Raw genomic sequence first — 14732 nt, forward strand, 5'->3', positions numbered from 1 at the left:
TTTGCCTAGGGCAGGCAGAATTTTCACTCCTACACCACAGTTCCACAAGAAGCAGGAATAATCTATAGGGTTACCTATTTAAGTTGATGGTCACTCAAAATGGTTTGATCAAAATTGCTTCTACACATTGTGAAGCAAAATAACTATTTTATCAGCTTTCTCTAAAATTAAAAAGTGGAGCAAGCTCACATTATCTTGACTTGGTCATATTGCCAGAGTTAAAGTGATGCTACTGCTATGCCTTCTTGAAATTATCATAAAAATGACTCAAGCAATAGCCAACAATGATACTTATTCATTTATTCATCTAAATAGGAAGCCTCAGCTACCTTGCCACCCATTGTACAGGCCCACAGCACAGGGAGGTGTGGCAGTAACCATTTTGAAATGATATTGTGATGTGACCAATCTATACCACGCACATACCCCCCCCCCCCCTGTTGAATTATTTAAAAAGTGTTCTGGATAACAATGGAACATTAAATGGGCAGGGAATAGCTGAGGCTAACCATTCCAAAAATTATCTATACTATCTCTAGATAATTTCTCAAATCCCTTTCGGAGCTCAAGTTCTGGAAAGAATGGGCAAACAAATTCACTCCTTTAATGTCACCCATGGCATTCTTGATCTTTCACCATGGAATTACTATGAGCTAACACTCCTGGAGCATTAGTACAAAACCAAATAGCTCTTGACAAGCTCCAACTTGAAATTCATCATAAAGAACTCCTGAGGTCTCCTTGGCAACCTTATGACATGCAATGAAGGCCTATATCAGAAGTAATAAAGGCTTTTGACAGCTAAACAGGTGCTCCTAGGGTGAATGTGGACTTCCCTCTGGGTCTGCTGCCACCTTCACTCTTGAGGCCTGGGGGACAAAGGAGAAGAACTGGAGGTCAAAGCAGGGCTCAGGATGTGTCTGGAGGGGTCACTGGGGGGCTTCACTTTGCATTTGCCACCAGTGATGCACACACTTACAAGAAGATCCAACAGGAATAAGTTGGGTTAGAGCTCTAGTTCATGGGCACACTTGCCGTGACAGTGAACAATTCAATATCATCCATCTCTCTGAGGCAGGTGTGGTTTCTGTAGTGTTCCAGCGTAGAAAGAGACTTGAAGCATTTCTCAAATTTTACAAGGCATGGACTATCATATGTTACAAGATTCTTTACTGCTGACTTGTGACAGGGGTGGACTTTGGTAATATGGTGCCCTGAGCAAGGAAACCCGCCCTGCCCCACCAAATATTTCTTACGGTAATTTCACAGTAACTGTACAATGGTACAGTTGCTTTTTTATGGATCTTCTCGGTATTACTATTTTGCTCTCCCTTAGCTTGGCGCCCTGTGCGTAGAAACTGCCTGCACCACCCTAAATCTGGTGCTGTTTGTGATACTGTCTTTGAGAAAAGTAAAAGTAGGAAGGTCTGAGCACTGCCTTCTGGGGCAAATCATGAAGAGAAAGGGGTTTGTATTTTTGCTGCTCTTAGACCTGGAACTGAGAAGGCTCCTGATTTGGAGGGTAGCTTGGAAGCACAGAAGGAGCATTGTCCTAGCACTGATTTTTCTGGTTACACAATACACTGGCTGTTTCTTTGTGAAATCAAGCTTTGCCCTCATTTTCTGCTCTCACACAGAGTTGCCTGTAGCTCTGTCAGTGGCTGGGGGTGCTTAGGAAGTGACTGCTATTGTTTATTGCTATGGCATTATTGTGAAGTATGGCATCACCACTCTGATGGACACAAATCCAAAAAGCAAAAAGACAACAAGATAGTTAGTGCTTGGCCTGTGGGAACTGTGATAGCAATAGCAGAGCCAGCTGCCAAATATGTAGTCGTACCTTGGTTTTTGAATGCCTTGTGCTTCGAACGTTTTGGCTCCCAAATGCCGTGTTCCAGTTTGCGAACTTTTTTTGGAAGCCAAACATCCAACGCGGCTTACACAGCTTCTGATTGAGTGTAGGAAGCCAATTGGAAGCCACGCCTTGGTTTTTGGAAGTCGAACAGAGCTCCAGAATGGATTCCGTTCGAGAACCAAGGTACAACTGTATTAGCATTTATATACCTACCAATTATCTAATAGCACAAGGATGGAAGACTGAAGAAACCCCAACTAAAGAATCATGGCAAGAAAAATTGATGGACTATGCAGAACTGGCAAAACTGACATATAAGCTAAAGGACAAGGATAACTGACTTTAAAGATGAATGGGAACCCTTTACAAAGTATTTGAAGACTCAGCAAAGTGAACTGGACTCCTTGGCTGGCTTTGAATAAACATTCACAAACTTTTTATTGATAGACTGGAACTGAGGGAAGCCAGGGGTGGGGAGGTGGGTTTTGTGTGGGAGGGTGGGGGGGAGGGAGGAAAAATGGGGGGGGGGAATAAGGATGATATGTTTCTGAATAATATGTTTTGTTTTAATTTTGAATTTTATATATATATATATATATATATATATATATATATATATATATCCCTACCAATTAAGTATTCAATGTGCTTCATATAGGGTATCCTGGTGATTTTTGTAGCAATCATGTAATAAGGTTAGTACTCCTGTCCTCTTATTGCAACAATCCTGAAATATACACCAGTACTGCTGTTCTCATAATTCAACTGGGAGTCTGAGAGAAAATGATTTAGTTAGTTTGGGGCTGTGTTGAGATTTATGAGCCGCATACCTCCTAAAGGAGGGGTGGGGAACCTGTGGTCCTCCAGATGTTGTGGACTAAAACACCCATCATCCCTGACCACTGGCTATGCAGGTGAGAAAGTTGAGTTACAGTCTAATAACATCTTGAGAGTGGCAGGTTCCCCATTTCTCCCCTGAAAGATCACGCCTGCGTCTTGGGGGTATTCTTCGACCGGACTGTGCACAGATGCACAGGTGATATCTGGCCAGAAATGCTTTCCTCAGACTTGCCCTTCTATGCAAGCTGCAACCTCTGGAAACAAGAACCTGGAGTCTGTGACCCAAGTACTGGTGAACTCAATGTTGGCCTACCATGATGTGTCCCACATAGGGCTTTATTTGAAGAGTATTCAGAAACTGCAATTAGTCTAGAGTGCATCGCTGAGACTGCTGGCTGGCACTTGGCTACGAGACGATATAACATTTGTTCTCTAGGAACTATGCTGGTTACTAGTTAGTCGCTATGATCAATTCAAAGTGTTCTTTAATTTGTGATTTGACTGAATTCTTCTATAGATTGATGTTAATTGTGTGGGTGATTTTTGGAATAGGCTATAAATGAGAAGAAAATAAAAATGAAAGGAAAGCTGGAAATATCCCACCCTATAGCCCCCATTCAACCATTACATTATACCAGTTATTTCATGCAGCTTTAGAAACATGCAGATCGAGCCAAGGTAAGAAATTTATTCTGTGTAAAAACAATGAGGGGGAAAAGGTACCACCCAAAACATGTTTGTTAAAGTAACTATGTCACATGCCGTAGAACCAGTTGTGAAACCACAAAAAAAGTATGTGATGTCTTGCTCAATACAAGAGGGCAATGCTTCAAATTACGGAGGCAGCATTATGCAGGATTACTTCCTTTGTAGTAATTTTGAAATAAAGATGTGGCAAAACATTGACCTGGAACTAGCAGCTAAGGCGTACCTAAATCCTAAAGCTCCAGAAAGGATGATGCTCAGGTCAAGGCACCAAGAGAACAGAAGCTGGGCCTTGCTGTTTCCTTTCAACAATATCATTCAGTGAAAGCTGCAATGCCTGTAATAATGGAAGAACTAAGAAAGTATGGTAAAGTGGCCAGATTCAAAACCAATGAATCCAAATCAGAAATAATGTATATGGGTATTTCTCACTCTGATCAATCAATCAATCACTCAAAACAGACCAGTTGTAAAATCTGCCACAAGGCAGATAGAGTGCCCATAACTAAAAATCTGTCAGCAAAGGAAGTAAACTTCACACATTTACCATGTTCAGGTCACATAGCTGCTGTAAAGATTGCTATCTATCCTTCCAAAATTGTTGTTTATATTTCAAGTGCTGCCAATTATCATTACAACCAAATAATTCAAAATTTGGCAGTGCTTAATAATTAAGCTCATACACAAAGGGAGGGGAGTATGACTAGGCTACAGAATTATATCTAGAAGTGTTCCAACTGGTGGGAAACTTATTACAATGCCTTTCAACTAAAGGATTTGATGTCATTGATCCACAGATAATATGGTAAACAATGGGTGGATATAGAAATTTTGGATCCAGTATGTAAAGCATGTCCTGTTTTGACACCTAGCACATTGGCAATGGAATGGCCACTGCAAATCCTTTCCTATGCACTGCACTGAATATTTGGAAAACAAAGTTTTAAAAAATGGCTGCTCTGATATCTCTTTGCTACTATCCATCTTTTAATGAAGCGAGGAAATGCTTAGATTGGAATGGCTGGAAACAGACAGGCTTTTATAGACTTTTATGCAAATGGTATTCCTCTACGAAAAGAACAATTCATAGGGGACATACCAAATCTTAAATGGTCGTGGTACCATTTCAATCAGGCAGAGGGCCTTCTCAGTGGTGGCGCCCGCCCTGTGGAATGCCCTCCCATGAGATGTCAAGGAAATAAACAACTACCGTACCTGTCTTTTAGAAGACATCTGAAGGCAGCCCTGTTTAGGGAAGTTTTTAATGTTTGAATCTATTTTTAATATTCTGTTGGAAGCCACCCAGAGTGGCTGGGGAAACCCAGACAGATGGGCAGGATATAAATAATAAATGATGATGATGATGTTAAGTTTCTTGTTAAACCCAGATACTTCCACTCAGGCAAGCACACGTTTTGCTAACCTCTTTCCATTCTCTAAGGGCATACCTTGATTTTTAAAGCTTTAATAAACCTAGAATATGGCAATCCTTTGTACCCCAAAATGCCAAGGGAGATGGACCTAGAAGTGCATATACCAAATGAAATACGGACGGCTTTGTGGTCCAAGAGACCATTGAGATAGGTTTCTGCAAAAATCAGGGAATCCTCATTAAAACTTCTGCATAGGTGGCACTTTACACTGGTGAGGTTATCCTGAATATCTACTAGATTTGTAATCTCTTTAACTGTGCACAGGACCTGCCACCCGCCCAATGTCAATTCACCAGTTTCTCCTTCCTGCCCACCTGCTGTTGCTTCTCCCTCCCTCTTTGCCCCTCAGTCACTACTGACAAATCTAGTTCCTCTTCCAGAGCAACGTAGGGAGCTAGTGCCCAGGCCACTGCTGCTTTGTAAGCAGGGCGATGTGGGTGGCTGGCTAGGAGGGAGAAAGGGAGAAACATGGTCCCAGTGCTTATCACAGCAGGCAGGTGGTAGGAAGTGGCAATGAGAAAGAAGGCAGAAAGCAACAGTAAGGAGGCGGAAACATGGCCGGGCCAGTTTCTGGTTACAAAATGTTTTGTGCTGGCCCTGGCAATAGATTAGGCGTCTGATTAGATTATTATAGTGTATGCTTTGTGAGGTTGCCAGCCATGGCAATTGGACATTTAAGCTGGTTTAAAAGGTTTTAACTGGTGCCTATAGTTCTGATTTTAAAACCACAGCATTACATTGCCTATTTGGCTGCCAAATTCGTTTCTGGCCTAAATTCAAAGTAATGGTCCTTGTTATGTATTGAGGTTCTCACCCTGGCCACTAGGGGTATTGTGTATATAGTTTTCATTCAGGTCCATGTCAGTTACTTTAGGAGGGAAACCCTGGGTTGATGTTGCTACAATGTTGATAGCCGGCTGCCTATAAAAGCAGGCTGGTTGAGCTGTTTGCTGTTCAGTTCTGTTCCAGCTTACAAATAAAGAGCTGCTTTGGAAGAATCGCTGTGTCGTCTGATATGTTCACCCACAACTTAACACCTTTAAAGCCCTTGTCTGTGGTAAGAAGACCTTAACCACTTTCTCCCCAATTTGAGCCTTAAGTTCAATATTACAGGCCCTGCTCTGTGTCCACTGGCATTAGATTTAAGAATGGGCACAAGGGATACCTGTCTCTTTTCTTTAATGGTTCCTTGATTACAGAACAGCCCTCTCAGCGAAGATCTAATTGGCTTCAGCTTCGCTTGGCTCATTTATTCCTGCAGGGTTTTGTTTATCATATATTAATTCTGATCTGCAGTTGTTGCCATTTGGTTTCTATTCTTATGCTGACAATTCTCTTTAATGCAATTTATTTTTGTATGTTTTAAATAATTCTTCTATGCAGTTTATTTATTGGTTCTGTTTAACACACAGGTCAGTGGCTGTCTGATTCCTGGGAGTCACTTTAAACCTGCACATTTGGTAGGAGCAAGCTGGTAGACAATTTATGGGACTTCAGCTGGAGTAGGAGTAAAGAGGCATAACACTTTTGGAAGTATAACAATCACACTTGAAATCTCTCCTAGGATTCCAGTAGAATACAGCGGTATTGTTATTTTTTAATGTACTTCCCTCGCTGTGCAATGATCTATTTAGCTAAAAGGGGGGAGGGGAAATATCAGTGGATCAAAACAACACAAAGATGTCAATAAAATAATTATTGCCTGGACACTGCTCCTTAGTTCAAGTTTTTCCAACGCATTTGCTCTAATTGAGCTAAAATTGCTTGCAGTTAATAGTAGTACAATCCTTTCCTCCGTTATGTAAACAGGAGGAGATTTTCTATCTATTTGTGGCAACAGAACTTGAAGATATACTGGCATTAGGGATCCATGGAGGTATAGCATCAAACTTATGCTAGCATAACATTACTCTGCTATAACCAGACTTAACTCCACCAGTACTTAGGCACTAAAAGGCAATAATTTGTACAAACACCCAAGGAGAATAACGAATATTGGTATATTGCTAATATTCATCTTCTCAGAATCCGTACCAATAGCCTTCCTCAGGATTCCAGATGCGAATCCCTCATAGGAATTTAGGTTCTACTCCAACATCTGGGGATGCAAGGATAAGGCACCTCCTTCAGATAAGCAAGAAGGAACCCATGCTTTAAAGTATGGCTGCTGCAAATGTCTTCTGTTTTATTCCTCTCCTTTTATTCCTCGCAACATGGAGACACCGTATTGGAAAAACAATCCTTCCCCTTCAACAACTAGTTGCAGTGTCAGGCTTAAGTGTGCAGAAAACAAGGGAGGTGTTGGCCTCAGACTCCAAAATGAAGATAAACTCCTACCATGCACAGATGAAGGTGACAGGGAAAAGCCACTTTTACAAAGAGCAGCAGGTATTCCACCCAGTTACTGCTGGTCAAACATTAAAGGCAAAAAGTGATAGCAAAGTTCATTTGGTTGGGTAGGAAGGCAAGCGTGAATAAAATAGGAAGAGAAATTTGTAAGAAAAGAGAACTGGAAATTGCTTGCTTGGAAATATATTATGAAACATGGGTGATGAAAGTATTTTAGAGCAATGGAAATCAGACAGTGCAAACAAATATAAGTAGACATGAGTGCCTAAATAGAACAGGGAAAATGGTGCAATGGAGAAAATTACATTGTTAATGTGGGCTTAAATATATGGGACAAGCATTGAAAAGTTTTGACACCTAGCACATTGGCAATAGCACCCATACTAAGAGGGTGAAATATGGACATTTAGAAGATTTCGAAGATTTCAAGATATGGCAATAAAGATATATGAGTAAATGTGAAGAGTGGGAGAAAATAAAATGGGAAGATTTGTACGAGACAAGTGCCAATACTGCCTATTTTCCATTTTATTCAAATAAAAACCTTTTTAAATACGTTGAGACAAAAGGTTTATGCAATGTTAGTTCTACTCAGAGTAGACTAATGGAAATTAGTGTACATGACTCTATTGACACCATTAATTTCAACAGGCCTATTCTTTGATTGGGTAGAATATTGCCTGCACATTTTCCTTCCCAGTAAGCCAATTACTCCTTGTCTTCATACCTTAAAAACAAAAACAAGCACACCAGGAGATCTTAAAAAAATCTTCCTCTTTGTCACTGGCTCACTGTGTGGTATTGGGAACACTGCTCTGGTATCTTTTCAATCAGAGGGGTAGCCATCTAGCCAGGATCATGAATTGCACTCTGCCTAAACCTAGGCAAGCTTGCCCCAGCAGGCAGTCAAAGACCTACATGCCAAGTCCATGTGTGTCATATTCTTCTTTTTAGTTTAGGCTTTTTTTTCATGATCCCAGATCTGGGCACCACATTGAAAATCAGGGGTGGGCAGGCTGGAGAGAGCCCTTTTCATTTCCTCGCTCCTAAAACCATCCCCTACCAGTCTCCTTTTTCTGGCTAGTTGGTTCCCTGAAGAGGGGCCCTCCTTTTATAGAGTCGGGATTAACTGCAATATTTTGTTGCCGGTCTCACACTTGTTAGTATCCTAACCCCTTGCCCAGGCTGTTCCATTGCACCCCTGCAGGCTATTTTAGTAAAGTCCTGTCCTTAATTATATTTCCACAGAGCCCAGTACAGTGATGTCCTGCACCTGTTCATCAAAAACAACAGGGAATGACATCACTGCTTCCACTACAGCAAGACACACACAGAGATTCAGACAGACACATCAGTAATACACCAGAAAGAGGACTTATAGGCAGAAGGAAATGACAAAGATCAATTGTGGAGTCGCATGGTCCATGCAAGCCGTAGAGAGTGTTTAGAAATGCTACAACAAAGGTGCAGATTAAATGTGGTCTTCAGCTAAACAGAAGGAAATAGCAAACTAACGTAGAATCCACAATTGCTCAGTACCATTGCTGCAATTTAGTACTACTAAGATATTTTAAACTCTAGGTTAATTTTACTCACCATGGGGAAAAGCAACTGGCGAGTGAGGATTAAAGTGAAAGCAGCAAATGGGAAAATGATTTTTAAAAACCCTCATGCCCACTTATGTGCTGCACATAGTGCTTCCCCTTGCAACCTGCAACCCAGATTTCCCACTCCAGGTTTGCTACTGGACATTTAGCTTGGCACTCCTTCACTTCCACAACAGTTGTCTATTATTTTTCAGCTGTTCAACAGAGATAACTCAGAACAGATTGCAAAACCACCTTCCAACTCTGCCACATTGGTGTAAGTCCCTCTTACGCCAGTTACATATGTGGATTGGGTCATAGGAACTTCAGAGACAAGGAGAAAAAAGATTTTCCTAAAGCAATAACAGTTTTGAAGAGATTATAGGGAAAATATAGAAATAAAGTAAATGTTCACAAATTGAAATAGTGTGGTATCTTACGGTTTTATGTTGAAATCAGTGCTGCTTTCTCCACCCCCACCACATTTAAATAAAACTTTAAGCAGCTAGACAAGCAAAGATATCTGTATTCTTAGTGTAGTAATTAATGATTCACAGGAAGAAATTCATAACAAAGAAATCTGAAGCTGGTATATAATCATTTAACTCACTGAAGCAAAAGGTTTTAATAACAGTGAAAGGATCTCAGTGTTGCTAAATGCTGACATGTGTGAAGTAGTTCATCATGAGAATAAATAGTAATTGTAGATGTAAGGCTGACTTCTAACTGAACTAGGACCACTCAGAATAGATGTCTTATACTGTAGTCAGCTATTTGCTTCAAAATTATATATTTGCATTAAAAAGTAAACAAATGAAGACCAGTATTATGGCCTTTTAGATCATAGAGACTCCAAAATTAGAACAGAGTGGTCTTTACTTCAAAATGCAGCAAACAGGATCACCTCTGCATAAAATTATCTATAAAAGAAGTTTCTTTTTCATCTGTCTTCAGGCGTTTGTTCCTTTTAACTAATCCTAATCCACTCATGTGGGTAAAACCTCAGTGCCTAGGGCTTGCCGATCGCATGGTCGGCGGTTCGAATCCCCGCGGCGGGGTGAGCTCCCGTCTTTCGGTCCCAGCTCCTGCCCACCTAGCAGTTCGAAAGCACCCCTAAGTGCAAGTAGATAAATAGGTACCGCTTTATAGCGGGAAGGTAAACGGCGTTTCCTTGTGCTGCGCTGGTGCTGGCTCTCCAGAGCAGCTTCGTCACGCTGGCCACGTGACCCGGAAGTGTCTCTGGACAGCGCTGGCCCCCGGCCTCTTAAGTAAGATGGGCACACAACCCTAGAGTCGGACACGACTGGCCCGTACAGGCAGGGGTACCTTTACCTTTTTAAATCCACTCATATTTCTTAGGTTTTTCTCATTATTCCACCCCTGTCTGAAATATGCAGCTCCGCTGTATGTTTTGTTATTTAAGAGGCTTGGCAAATGACAACAGGATTTATGGTGATTGTTTCTTCTAATTAGGAGCTTTGGATGAGGGCGTTATGAAAGCCAAGTACATGAAGTTTACTTAATTGATCCTATGGACATTGGCATTCAAATGTTTCAAAACATTCTGCAAGGCTGGTAAAGCCAGAATACCTACAACTAATCTGGGAGATCTGTGACATGTAAACAAAGCAGACCTATACTTAACACAACCCTGTCATCTTAGGCTCTAATTCCCAATAAAGCTACATTGGCTTCTCTCTGATCTTTGCACTCCCTGGACCACCGTAACTTTACACTCAGTTTGTGCACTGGGAAGCATTCATATTGCTGCATTGTGAAAGCACTGAAATAGCAGCATGTCTTGATGGCGGCACACATGGAGTGGAGGAACAGTGTCCAGTCTCAGACAAAAAGTCTGCACAAAATAAGAAAAAGTTAGTACGTCTCATATCAAGACCAAGTAATTCTTAGTGCAGGAAAATGGTGTATTATAAACCTGAAATTCTCCAAAATACTAACACTAGCTCTAGTATTGTCATAATAGCCTTTAGAATGGAAGACACTGACTAGCTAAGGAGGTAGGCAAAAGTCCAATGGCCATTGAAGAGCCATCTGTGATTTGCAGTACCTCTGGTGATAGTTTCAGAATAACGTAAGGTGCAAACTTTTCTGAGAGATTTATGGGCAATGGTTAAGAGGCACAATACAAGGAGACAATAAGCATTAAAAAGAATTGTTGCAGAATGGTTGGTATAGGTTGCAAGACTTTTATGCAAACGGTAAAGGTAAAGGTACCCCTGCCCGTACGGGCCAGTCGTGTCCGACTCTAGGGTTGTGCGCCCATCTCACTTAAGAAGCCGGGGGCCAGCGCTGTCCAGAGACACTTCCGGGTCACGTGGCCAGCATGATGAAGCTGCTCTGGCGAGCCAGCACTAGCGCAGCACACGGAAACGGCGTTTACCTTCCCGCTATAAAGCGGTACCTATTTATCTACTTGCACTTAGGGGTGCTTTTGAACTGCTAGGTGGGCAGGAGCTGGGACCGAAGACGGAAGCTCACCCCGCCCAGGGGATTCGAACCGCCAACCTTACGATCAGCAAGTCCTAGGCACTGAGGTTTTACCCACAGCGCCACCCGCGTCCCTATGCAAACAGTATTCCTCTACAAAAAAAATTCACAGGTGACATAGCACACCTTAAATGGTTTGTGGTACCATTTCAATCAGCTGTTAAGATTCATGTTAAACCCAGATATTTCCACTCCAGCAAGCAGGAACCTAATAGCGGTAGAGCACATCTTTGTCAACCTCTCTCCATTCTCTAAAGGCATAGTTTCTTCAGTTTATAAAGCTATAATAAACCTAGAATATGGCAATCTTTTGTACACAAAAATGCTGTGGGAGATGGACCTAGAGGTGCCAATACCAAGTGAAATATGGGTGGCTTTGTTGTCCAACAGTCCATTGAAATTAGTTTCTGCTAAAATCAGGGAATCTTCATTAAAACGTCTGCATAGATGGCACTATACACCAGGGAGGCTACCCCAAATATCTACAGAAGTCAATCCTAATTGTTGGAGAGTGTGTGCTTTCAAAGATACATATTTCCATATGTGGTGGTTTTGTGACATTATCAAAGCTTTCTGAAGTGCTGTTCTCAAAGAATGAAGCTTGATAGATAACAAAACAATTGAAATGTCTCCTGCATTAGCACTACTTTTAGAAGACATCTGAAGGCAGCCCTGTTTAGGGAAGCTTTTAATGTTTGATGCATTACTATATTTTAATATTTTGTTGGAAGCTGCCCAGAGTGGCTGCGGAAGCCCAGCCAGATGGGCGGGGTATAAATAATAAATTATTATTATTATTACTTGGCCTTAAGATGCCACCTGCTCAAGATTACCCTAATGATGATCTGTTAGGCTTTCTACAGATAGCTGCCCATATGGAGATGACTGCATATTGGAAAGCTGATGTTGGGTTGAACATTTGATTCTTGGTGTACAAGTGTATGGTCCAATAGCATTGGCTGAGAAACTATCATGTCAAGTCAGAGCAGCAAAGGGCAAACACAGTCTCTATTCCTTTTAATCACATATGGCAAGTCTTTGTAGCTACCAATTAGTTTCTGGGCCCAATTCAAAATGCTGGTTTTGACCTACAAAGCCTTAAACAGCTCAGGACCACAATACCTCAAGGACCGCTTCTTTCCATATGAATCTACCCGGACCCTGAGATCATCCTCTGAGGCCCTCCTTCATGTGCCTCATCCTCGAGGTCTGGAGGGTGGCAACATGAGAATGGGCCTTCTCTGCAGTCTGTGGAATGAACTAGGGAAGTTCACCTGGCGCCTTCATTATACACCTTTAGGCGCCAGGCAAAAACATTCCTTTTTAACCAGGCCTTTGGTTGATTTGATTGACATCCTATGCCATTTTAAAATGTGGTGTTTTTTGGAGGGCGGTTATTGTTTTTATTTTGATGATATATTTTGACGTTTTATATTTTGATTTTGTTCTGTGAACTGCCCAGAGACCTCCAGGTATAAGGTGGATGATGATGATAATAATAATAATAATAATAATTTTTTTTGTATCCCGCCCTCCCTGGCAGAGAGTGGCTAACATCATAAAATAATAATAATTTGTTGATTACATAAATTGCTCAGACTGTGGCAGGAATCCACCCAACATGGGTAGGAAAATGTGGCATTATCTTTTAGGGTAATCAAATTACACCTAATTACATAACTTGTCTTGATAAAATTTCAGGCTTGCCATGCTATCTGTTGTTTAGTGTTGCAACAATTATTTTTTCAAAATAAATGAAAACATTATTCAATCCCCCCCCCCCCCAAGATTGCAAAATACTCTCTACTGTAGGGATGGGTAACCTCAGGCCAGTGACCAAATGTGGCCTTCCATGCCCCTGTGTCTGGTCCTAAGGACTCTTCCCAGCCTACACCTGCTCCTCGGCCCTAGCCCCTCCCTCAGTGGACCTGCTTAGCACCTTCCTTGAGTATTGTTGCATGGCTACAATGTGTCCTTGGATTCTGATTTATGTTTCTTGCTTGCCTGAATGGAGGATGGATGTGGGTGTGGGCGAGTGCATGCATGTAGAAACTAGCCTATTGTACAAGGGAAAAATTCACACTTTGTTCTGCCAATTGCCTAAAAGCAAATGAGGGCTGACAAAAGTTGCACACCCCTGCTCTACAGGGATGGGATCGTCACTCAAGCAGTGTGCATCTTTATGCACCATGAGTGGTAGAATAGATCATTGGGGTGTTTCTTCTATGAAAGTACCAAGCCTCTTGGGAGACGACAGATGTAGAAAACTGTGCTGAAGTCAGCAAGCAAGGACCAACAGCTAAGAAATGTTTATAGAAAACTCTTTGAAATATTGCATCTGTTCTGCAGCACCTCTCTTCCCTGAAAGCAGTGGCCAATGTTCTTTTGGATAGACTTTGGATAGACCTACTTCTGGAACTTTTACCTGAGAGCTTCACTGGATAGCACCATGTTATAATGGAAACATGTATCACAGCAAGGTGTCAGAAAAAAACAGGTAATCCACAGTTTGCAGCCATTTGCCCTTGCAGCCACCCAAAAAGTTGCGGTACCACACATTAAAGAGTTGTGCACAGGGGCTCTCAAAACCCACAACCACAAAACCAAAGTTCAGTAACTGGAATGAAATAAGCAAGTTGGATTATCTACACCTGGTGTTCCCAAACTGTGTGATCTGAAAGCATTCTGGTAGTCTGCTTTGTGTTTGTGAATTTGTGACTGAAGATCGGGGTGGACACATCCAGTGCAATAAATATTCATATTAATTGTGATTTGTATTTTTATTGCTTTTAAGTTCAAATAATTCAAATTGCAATACAATAAAAATGTATAATGGGGGAAATCCCCATTTATAAGAGGGTTCCATTCTATGACACGCACAAGTGGGGATTCCCCCACCCCCTTCCGCTGCCGTTTGCAGTGCATGTGTCAATGGGAATGTGCGTGCTAATGACGCTCAAGTGGGAAAACGCCTCTATATAAGAAACGAAAGAAGCAATACAAATATAATGAAAAATATAGCATCTTATACAATTGTTACAATAGGCAGAAAAATCATTAAGTGGTCCAGCAAGACCTCAGCAATTTTCAAGTGGTCTGGCGTGGGGGGAGTTTGGGAATCATTTTTGTACACAGCTATGTATATTATTGGGACGTGGGTGGCGCTGTGGGTTAAACCACAGAGCCTAGGGCTTGCCGATCAGAAGGTAGGCAGTTTGAATCCCTGCGACGGGGTGAGCTCCCGTTGCTCGGTCCCTGTTCCTGCCAACCTAGCAGTTCGAAAGCATGTCAAAGTGCAAGTAGGCGGGAAGGTAAATGGTGTTTCCGTGTGCTGCTCTGGTTCGCCAGAAGTGGCTTAGTCATGCTGGCCACATGACCCGGAAGCTGTAGGCCGGCTCCCTCAGCCAATAAAGCGAGATGAGCGCCGCAACCCCAGAGTCGGCCACGACTGGACCT

Source organism: Podarcis tiliguerta (genome assembly GCF_965153285.1).
Source record: "Podarcis tiliguerta genome assembly, chromosome: 6".
NCBI lineage: Eukaryota > Metazoa > Chordata > Lepidosauria > Squamata > Lacertidae > Podarcis > Podarcis tiliguerta.